The 10,296-nt window shown below is 37.8% G+C and overlaps 1 long non-coding RNA gene and 1 other non-coding gene across 4 annotated transcripts; one reads left to right on the forward strand and one right to left on the reverse strand.

Moving 5' to 3' along the window:
- The first annotated feature begins 228 nt into the window (after positions 1-228).
- On the forward strand, positions 229-334 carry LOC127116721 (small nucleolar RNA R71). Its single transcript, XR_007801517.1, has one exon. It is a non-coding gene; the product is annotated as a small nucleolar RNA R71 (small nucleolar RNA).
- Positions 335-6,042: 5,708 nt separating this feature from the next.
- On the reverse strand, positions 6,043-9,334 carry LOC127132562 (uncharacterized). Of its 3 annotated transcripts, none has more exons than XR_007806779.1 (9): positions 8,103-9,334; positions 7,931-8,009; positions 7,822-7,855; positions 7,573-7,681; positions 7,417-7,487; positions 7,070-7,224; positions 6,883-6,971; positions 6,620-6,729; positions 6,043-6,552 (listed from the first exon to the last, which is right to left on the reverse strand). It is a non-coding gene; the product is annotated as an uncharacterized LOC127132562 (long non-coding RNA). The 3 variants fall into 3 exon arrangements; XR_007806780.1 differs by having other exon boundaries at positions 6,043-6,729; positions 8,103-8,193; positions 8,490-8,621; XR_007806777.1 differs by having other exon boundaries at positions 6,043-6,729.
- Positions 9,335-10,296: the final 962 nt, after the last annotated feature.

Below are 10,296 nucleotides of genomic sequence, written 5' to 3' on the forward strand. Positions count from 1 at the left end.
ATCATGTCTATAGAGCTTAGTTCATGCACTCCTCCTTGGGCTTCCTTCTTCTCAACTGTCGCTCGTTCGACTCCCCATGATTGATGGTTTTGAGCCATATCTTCGATGAGGGCACTAGCTTCAGGATAAGGTTTGTTCATCAGAGCACCGCTTGCGGCAGCGACGATGGTCATCTTAGTGTTATAGCGAAGTCCATTATATGAGGTCTGAATGATTAACCAATTTTCTAAGCCATGATGTGGCATGCTCGTAACAACTCTTTATATCTCTCTCAAGCTTCGAACAACGATTCTCCTTGGTTTTGGGTAAATCTAGTTATATGGTTTCGAAGAACGGCGGTCTTACTTGGGGGAAAATATCTAGCAAGAAATACTCTTCTAAGGTTATCCCAAGTCGTAATGGAATTGGGTGGAAGGGAATCTAACCATGATAGGGCTTTATCTCTGAAGGAAAAAGGGAATAATCTTAAACGTATTGCCTCAGGAGAAGCTCCATTGGTTTTAAAAGTGTCTGCTAATTGAAGAAATATTTTTAAATGTTGGTTCGGGTTCTCAGTAGTGAGACCTGCGAATTGTCTCTGTTGCACTAGTTGCAACAGGGATGGTTTAAGTTCGAAATTATTAGCTGGGATGGTTAGGTTTACTATACTAGAACTAGGTTCTTCGTTGGATGGTTGAGTGAAGTCCTTAAGAGGTCTTTGGTTTTGATCTTCGGCCATAGCTCTCTTAATTCTATGCAAGAATAAACGTGCGCGAGCGTAACGTTCAGGTTCTGCCAGAGGATATACTAAGCTTAAACTTCCGGTGCTGCGAGTTCTTCGCATTGACCGGCGGGAAATAACCTAAGTCTAAACGATATAACAACAGGAAAATGAAATTTGACGAAATTGGTCCCCGGCAACGGCGCCAAAAACTTGATGCGTGCTTTTTGCAAGTGTACGAACGCGTCAGAGTAATATAAAAGATTGTCAAATCCACAGAGACCAAGTGTCAATCTATCGTTATCTGTTGTTATGGTGTTTATCCAAGGCGGTTAAAATATGTGTTTTTAGAGTATGCAATGAAAAGTAAAGTGTTGAATAAAGTTCAATTAATAAAGACAGGGTCGAATGTAATTCACATAATCAATTGATAATCCAAGTACTTGCTAATAGAGCTACTTATGGGCAATGTTTCCTACTTTGAAAATAACTAATTTAACAGGAACTGTCGCTTTCGCGTATTCAGAACCGAGTTGTACTCCCTAATCAAACTCTCTTATTGTCACTTATAAAAAGGCGCGCATTGCGTTAGAGTAGTAAACCTATTTTTAAGAAATATAGTATCTTGACTAAGTTGAAAAGTATTATAACCTGGATTTCATAACCAAAAGAGGTTCTCATGAACCAGACTCTAAACTTATAAACGCGTCCGAAAATAGTTTTAAAATCTCTTTTCTTCTTAAGTTAAAAACTCCTAATGAACTAAACAAAGCGCTTTTGCTGTTTTTGAAATAGTTAAAAACAATTAAGTTTAAAAAGACGTTGGACGGCTTTCGATCTTACCCAACGGAATTGAAGTGCGGGAAAACTTAAGTTGAAAGTCAAAATAGCCCTTAAGTGTTTCTACGAACAATTGTACGGATTATCGGTTCAATTACGATCCTTACATTCTAACCTTATAGATTTAGTTAGACATGGTAAAGTAAAAGTGCATTAATTTAAATAAAAGTAGTGTGTGTGCGGAATTTAAATAAAAGTAATGCGAGTGCGGAAAATAAATAAAAGTAGTGCGAGTGCGGAAAATAAATAAAGTAAAGCGAGTGCGGGAAATAAATAAAGTAAAGCGAGTGCAGGAAATAAATAAAGTAAAGCGAGTGCGGGAAATAAATAAAAGTAAAGTGAGTGCGGGAAATAAATAAAGTAAAGCGAGTGCGGGAAAATAAAATAGATAAAGACAAGTAATAAAAACCTGCTCCAATCGGAGGGTTGAATAAATTGCAAAGCGGAAATGAAAATGGCGGCAGGACTAACTTCCTTCCAAAGTGCTCCAAACTCGATTACAAACTCGATCACAAACTCGATTACACAATTGTGGTAACACCCCAATGCGAAGCGATTATCACTTTAAAATACTGAATATATGCCTAAGTGAAACAAAGTTGCTCTGAGTTTGCCTCTATTCTAAGTTTGGATCTTCCTCTGCTCTAAGTTTGGATGATTAAACAAGTGAATTCGAGTCTCTATTTATAGGAGAGTAAAATGATGGAAATGACAAGGATGCCCTTCAACTTGAAAATGGGAGGGAAAACTTTTCCTCTTGTGGCGCCCGCCACAAGGCCAATCTGAGGCAACTTAGTGGAAGTAGTGGGGAACGTGGCAGTTGAGGAAAGTTGAGCTAAGACACGTCATGGCAGAGTCTATGGCGCCAGCCACAGTGGGAGCCACAAGTACAAAATGCTGAATTTTAGGGTTTTTAGCTCTTTTTCACTCCTTTTCTCGATCGGGACTCCGATTAAAGTAAAAACCTGAAAACAAAGAGAAACATAGTAATAACACAACAAAATGACAATAAAACTACTAAAATGCATGCGAAATCAGAGTCGAAAATACGGTGAATTTCAATGTCATCAGTTAGTAAAATGGTGATATACAAGTATGATAAAATCACATAGTGCTTGGTGATCTCTCCCAAAACAAACCTAATGAGAGAGGGGTAAGGAGGATGCCAAGGTTTGATCCCAATGCTAATGCATATGATGAAATTGCATGAGGGATCTTAGGGTCAAAATTGGGGTCTTACAATAACATGAAAACATAAATGCATGCAAAAGAAACTTGGTTTACTAGGAAATAAGGAAGGTCAGAAAAAATGTAATGAATTAGTAGTTTAAAAAAGTCAAACATTTAGAAAGAGGATAAGAGCCAAAAAATGTAATAAATGGGATATCTGCCATGTTGTCAGAAGAGGCGTTCTTCTACCTGTTTTGGTATTTCGAGTTGTATGTTCGGAATTTTGATATTATTTTGTAGTTTGGTTGACATTTGGCTATTGTTTGGCTGTGCTAGTGTTGTTAATTGATTAATATTAGATTAATTAATCATGAATTACTTAAATGTTATTGTGCACATGGTGTAGGAATTGTATGGGATGCATACGACATTGTTTTGTGATGTTATATGATGTGAATATGATTAGTGTTATTCTGAGATGCATGCTTATATGGTGATTGATTATGTATTATTGGCTTGATGATTAGTTCATAAGGGGGAACATTTGTGTGCTTATGTGCATTGTTGTTATTATTGTTGGATAGTAATTGAGAATGGGGAATGACTATTATGTGTCAATGCATGTTTTTTATGGTCAGGAGGGAGACCGTAAGAATTCTTATTGTCGTTGCATTGATTTGTATGGACATGCATCTTTGTGCCATTTCGTTGAAAGAGGCATGTTCGCTAGTTCAGAAGGGGGGACTAGTGGCTTGTCCTAAGCTTAGAATGGGGAACCCGGTTCCTGAGAGAATCAAATGTTGAGTTTATACCACATGCATAATGTCACATTGAGTCGTGAGTCGCATTACATATATTTGCATATTGTTGGGAATGGGTGTGAGATTATGGTGATGTTGCTTGTGTATTGAACGTATGATATGTTGTGTGTTTCTCTATCTTTGCATTCTTTACACCGTTTATATCAAAGTTATTTCTCACCTTTTTTTATTAATATTGTCCACTATGGACATCTTGCAGATACTCAGGAGTAAAGTTGTTGTTGTGTGTGGAAGGCGGCTTGTTGGAGCTATTCTTCGTTTATCAAAATTTAGTGGTTTTAGTGCTCCAATCTTGTAATATCGGGAACATGACATTTGTTATATTCTGAGTCAATGTTGAATTTGGTGATTTAAAGTTTAATACTTTATTGGTGAAATTTAAACTGAAGTCGTTAGTATGTTAGTTTTGTTGCATGTTGATAGATGTTTGAAAGTTTGTTGTTGGCTTTCACGCCCAAAGCAGACATCTTTTGTAGCCAACAAATGTCGTTGATCTGACCTGAATTCTAAAATAAATAAAAACTTCACAAATCAAAAGAGCAAACCCGACGCTATGACAATTTGTGAACATCGATAAATTTAAAACAAAGCTCTAGAGCTAACAATGCATAAAACTCCAAGGTAAAGTATTTCATTAAATATCCAGAATTGTTACGCCAAAAGAACAAAGGCTTATGAAACATTACAATATATATATAATATAAAGCGAAACGAAAATCAAGTCGATGTATCTGAAGTCAAGGCATCGGGACCACCTCCCTGAGTCGCATCAGGGGCAGACTTAAAAGGATCCATCCCCTTGATAGAAATCACAGTATCGGGGCAGAACGTCCCTGACTGCTCTAGAACTTGCTCGCTTATTTCAAGCATGTCCCGCATAGTTTGCTGAGAGAATCATGAAGTGCTCGTCTCAAATCAACCACTTCATCTTGGAGGTCTTTCAATGCCTCAGTTGCCTGAAAAAATGTTTTCAAGTACTCATCCACTTGATAAGATTTTTCCCTAGTATAGTCAAAAGCAATCTTACACCACTCATCTGTATCTTTGAGGGCATATTTCAATTCAGTCAAGTGAGCCGCCAAGAAATAAGGAGAATTGTGTATTTTCACTGCCTTTTGCAAAGAGTGGGAAACTTTAACCTCCTCGTGAATCATAACAAGCTTTGTCTGGAAATTAGTACACTTAGCGCTAGAGCTCCAGCCTTCCCTTTCCAAATGTCCATTTCCTTGAAATGTTTATCTGTGTCCAAGACATCACTCCGTTAAGCAGAGACAAGAGAAAAGATAGAAATTGCTTTTAACATGTTACGAGCAAGCTTAAAAGACATTTTGATTTTATACTTCCTTGGGAATATTCTGGACAAAGGATAAATTAGACTCAAATATAATAGCAGCAACATCCTTAAGAGTACATGGAAGCTGAGAAGAGAAAATATATGATATCTTTAGAATAAGAGTTGTCATACCCTCAAATTTACCCTACCCTCTCACCACCTTCTTGAACCTTAATTCATGAGCATACATCCCACACATTTCATCTCATATGAATTTGTACATAATGATCCATAATAATCCACAAACTCAAGGCATGGGATTCATCTGTGAAGCTTCAAGATCCTCTGCCCATGCTGAGGTGTGCCCAAGCCACCTTAACCCTAATCTCATCCTCAAGCATCCAACAAAGCTTAGAGGATCACTTAAGTCATATCACCCACTATCCAAACCCAATTTAAATGGTGAGTCCCCTTTGAAGATGCCTTAAGATTCATCTGGTCACCCAAGGACCTTAACCCTAGCTTTTGACCTTCATTGGCTTGCACAAGTCATGATTCACCGTGGATCTTGACCATTTCATTGAGGACCCCTAAAATCCAAAGTTTCTTCATGCCCCACGCCTTTGAAACATCTCAATATGACCCTTGCATCACCAAACCCTAATTCATTTTACCTTGGTTCTTGATGAAACTTGTAGCTCAAGAAACCCTAACTTGGGCATCCCTTGATCATTGACCTTGCTCCATTTTGATAATCCAATCACCCTAAAACTCGTTCAACATCAATTCATGTCCATTGTCATACCCCAATTTTGTCCGGGCATATTTAAATTTTCATAGAATTAATTTCATTTTTTATTTTTTGCATCATATGCATAACAAATCATACATTTCCAAGTTCATACCAAATTCCTTCATTTACAAAGATCTCATTCAACTGACAATTAGATTACATTCCATTGTCATTATATGAAAAGGTGCAAAATTTGGAAATTTTGATAAACTGTTGACTTTTGTCAACCGTTGACTTTTGGTCAAACAATGGACCAAAGTCAACCATATGGCTAAAAAAACCATTCCTATTCTTTTCCTAATCACTTTACACCGTACATTTTCGTTATGTTGGGCTTTGATCAATAAATCATTAATCCACTGTTTTTTACTCTACCATACATAAGACAATGTAAATCATGTTCATCCCAAAAGCCAATCTACATTACATCAACTATTGAAAACCATTACATAAATCTTGTTCATTCTCATTACAAAAAAAAACCAATTCACATACACAATACATAAACCAGCACGTGACTTGAACATCATTACAACACACCTAAGGCCAGTTACAAATTACCCAAACATCCCCTAGGCCAAGTCAGTTACAAAACCGCCCAACTTTGATAAAACATTCAATCCATAAACTACACAAACCACTACTGCCACAATAGGTATAAACAGTTCACAAATCAGCTCACACATAAGCCAAATATCCAAGCAGAACCTGAGCAATGAATCTAGCTGCAACTTCATGCAATTTCTATTTTCTTCCGTCAAGAAGGACCGACAAATAGAAGCACTGGTGGGAGAGCTATGTAACAGGTACATTTGCGTAGCAGATGTCAGACGTAGCAGATGTCAGACAGTGGGAGCGTATATCTTGTCATCCGCCTCAGCTATCATTTACTGAGAAAGGAATGAGAAACTCCTAGGTTCATGGAAAATCTATGAACAAGCCTTGCCAGAAGATTCTGTTAGAAACATTATTGATTAGGCTGAGAGTTCCTTGCAATGGAGATAAGTCGAAGCAGGTGGTACCTGTTGATGTAAACTAGCAGGACACTCATTTTTTGGAAACTCCAAAAGATACATTTCTGGCCAAGACTGGAACTGGATCTTTCCACGGTCAATCCTCTGATTTTGGTCTCCTGGTATTAAAACAGAGATGATAACATTAGGACAGTTCTGGCCACAAGAAATTGTATAGCACAATGAAGTTTCGATATTCAAACAAGACAGAAGTTTAAGCCATTGCAGGATGCAGCATCAAGATGAGTGAAACAATAAGTTGCTACGCTTACCTTCATGTAAACCGGCGACAGGCCAATATATATCGCTTCATTAAAACAAAAGCCAAGACTTGAAAATCATGTATCAATGTTTCATGTACCTGCATTCAATATCACAGGTGGTCACAAGAATACAAAAGGTATAGTGAAAAAGCATACCAAACAGGGCAAGAAATTGCAAGCATAGGCAAACAAAGACCTGGTGGTGGACGACGTACACGACCGAAACCTGCACTACCACAACAGCAATAGAGAAAATTAATCAACAGCAGCATCATTGCAAGAAAGGAATCCACTGAAGGGTCATTTGGTTCGCATCAGAGCCATGCATATTTGCGAAGTTAGCCTTCAGACCTGCGCAATAAAACTGCAACAGCTCACTTTCATTTACAACAAAAGCATTCATCTCAAGAAACCATTACCGCTACCAACTTAATTATTGAGAGATTAGACATCGCAGAAGATAAGAAAAAAACGCATTTCAGAACATCAGAAAAATAAAAGTATTGTTTTTCCAGGAAAATCCGCTCATGATTGGTCGGTCACCTTCTGATTACTTTCTAAGTGCATTTAAAGATGTTCGCTCAAATGTTCACCTCAATGTCCACAATCATATCCTGCAAATGTTTCATCCATTACACAACAGACTTGCATGGAATGCTTAACAGTTGCCACAACAACATAACTCACTAACAGGCATACCAGTTTTCACGGTTAGATCTGAATTCAAGCAAGTCGTGATCATTGTTGTATTCTTCATCAGTTAGGTGATTGTTTCACCTGAAACATCCAAAACAAACCAAAACTGCACCTGCAAAACAAGCAGAGCAGGAAATTTAGAACATCAGTACCCCAACATACACCGGCTACACGAAACAATGACAACAGATGAAAGATGGAATGAAACGCATATTTACAGCAAAAGAAAGAAGGACAGGAGTCAATGCTTACTGTTATTCAAGGTGAAACTTGAAGCGGGTACACCCTGCAACACACCAAAAGCACGTCAGATAACATTCAGAGCAAAATGGATGTTAATCAAGTTTTCATGTGTTCACACCTCCAAGCAGCAAGAATCAATGCAGCAATTCAAACCTAAATGTATTAAGTCCTCACGTCAGCAAAAATCAGAAGAACACCTGAAAGTTGTTTCAAACCAGAAATAATTAGAGTCATGCCTCAGTGGAAGTTGAGTTTTACAAAAATCAAAATTTTTACCACAAGCAAAATACCTGTCTTACAGCAGTAATAATCCAAGAGAAATTCAAGAAAGGGGCCACGCATCAGGGAGAGATTTCACTACTAACAAACTTGCCTTGCCACCTGCATCGAATTAGGGACCACACCAAATCTAGATGAGATTTTATTCTAACGGAAATTCTTGGATTTTGGCCAGCTCACAAGTGAGAGACTTGGTACTCCAGAGCTCTATATAAGGAATATCCATTTCTGAAAAAAGGGGGAGGGAGAAGAAACCTAACGTTATTCTGCTAAAATACTCCCTCACCACCTAACTCTAAAGCTCGTTTACGGATAAGCCTCTCAAACTTATCATCAGGGTTTGAGAAAGGCTGAGCTATAGACCCCAACCCGAAGCATTTGTCAAAGAAGAAATATACCGTTACCCTGCTGAAATCCCACTTCAACCATACCCCGTCTGTCCAAACCCTCCGATCTACTTCCCACACACAAAACCATCACCATCTCCTTTTTCTTCTTCAATCGACCATCAGTCACTCACCACCACTAACGACACAACCCCTCATAAACATTCCGCCGTCACTACCCCATCACCTTCACAATCTCCAACCCGCCGTGAGACACCCGAAAACTCCCAAACGAAAATGCTTTCCGCTCATCAATAATAATTCCTTGCTTATCGGCATTTGCGACCACGATCCGCTCTGACAACGAAGCACGATTACAACTCGATTCGGCGGCGCCCAACTCCGACCTACAGCTTTGAAACGAGTTGATTTGGTAATATTTCGATTTGGGTATTAAGTTTGTGTGGTGGCGATACGTTTTGCCCCAAATGAGGTTGTGTTTTGAAGTTTTGATTTTTGTTTTCCTGTACTGTTTCCAGTTCTCACATGTGAATAGTCATTATGCATTATTTTCTTTAATTTTCTTTTAATTCCCTTCATTACAAATTGGTTCTTGATTGGTTCTATGTACTAACGAAGTTATTAGATATACATGACTTTTAAGGTCTTTCTGCAGTAACTGTTGACGTTTTTTTCTTGAGTTTCTTTCTCCCACCCAACGCCACGTGGAAGTAGCCTTAATGGCTGGTCGAATCTAGCTTGGATTGATACCATCTGTAACACTGTTGGTATGCTGATTTTCCTTCTAATAAGTTTTTCTCCAGAATTCCTAATTGGGCCGTGAGGTTTGGGTTTTATTATGCGTAACATTGGACTCATTTAGTTGGAAGGGATGTTTGTGTATTGGCATAAGCCCATCTTTTAATGCAGCTTGTTTCTAGTTTTTTATTATAAACAAATTCAATTTCAATTCATCAACAACCCAAACCAATTTCAAAAAGCACAAACCACGATTCTCGATTCAACATCGAGCCCATTTTAAAACACCCTTGTAAGTCGATTGCTCTTCGCATCGCCATCAACCTCACATAGCTTACTCTTGGGCTTCCTTACAATGAAACCTACTTGGTTATTGATTAATCGAGTAGATGAAATAATACACTAAAATAAAATTCATTTCACAAATTCAAATCATTTTTCAAACCATTCAACTTCAAAAGGATTTTCTCTTTCAAACATAAACCTTGGGATGAAAAGGAGAATAGTAAGCTTCCGCTTCACTATCTCTCGACTATTCGAATAATTGGCGTACGCCATATTGCTCGGATTGTCGTCATTCATTTAAAACTCTAAAACTCCCTAAAATTAAAATCACTCCCCCAATTAACAATTAATTCTAAAAGCTCTATTAATCTTTGAATGAAAAGGAGAATAGTGAGCATCCGCTTCATTATCTCTCGATTATTCGAATAATTGGCGTACGCCATATTGCTCGGATTTTTGTCATTCAAATAAAACCCTAATAATCATAATATTTCAAATCATTTCTACAAATTCCAAATCATTTTTATTCCATATTTCAGATGAAAAAAGGATAGGAGGCGTACGCCTCACTATCTTTCGATTATTCGAATAATTGGCGTACGCCACATTGCTCGAATCTTCGTCATCAAATTAAAACACAATCGAATAAATTCAAACTATCTTCACAAATCGAATACAAACATCTAAACATATCTTTAACAATTTAAACCTCGGGTGATAAAAGAGGGGAGGCGTACGCCTCACCCTCTCTCGATTATTTGGATAATTGGCATACGCCATATTGCACAAATTATCAACTTCCGACTAAAACACGTTAAATAAACTTGGATAAGGG

The sequence above is a fragment of the Lathyrus oleraceus genome, chromosome 1, assembly GCF_024323335.1.
Source record: "Lathyrus oleraceus cultivar Zhongwan6 chromosome 1, CAAS_Psat_ZW6_1.0, whole genome shotgun sequence".
In the NCBI taxonomy this organism is placed as follows: Eukaryota; Viridiplantae; Streptophyta; class Magnoliopsida; order Fabales; family Fabaceae; genus Lathyrus; species Lathyrus oleraceus.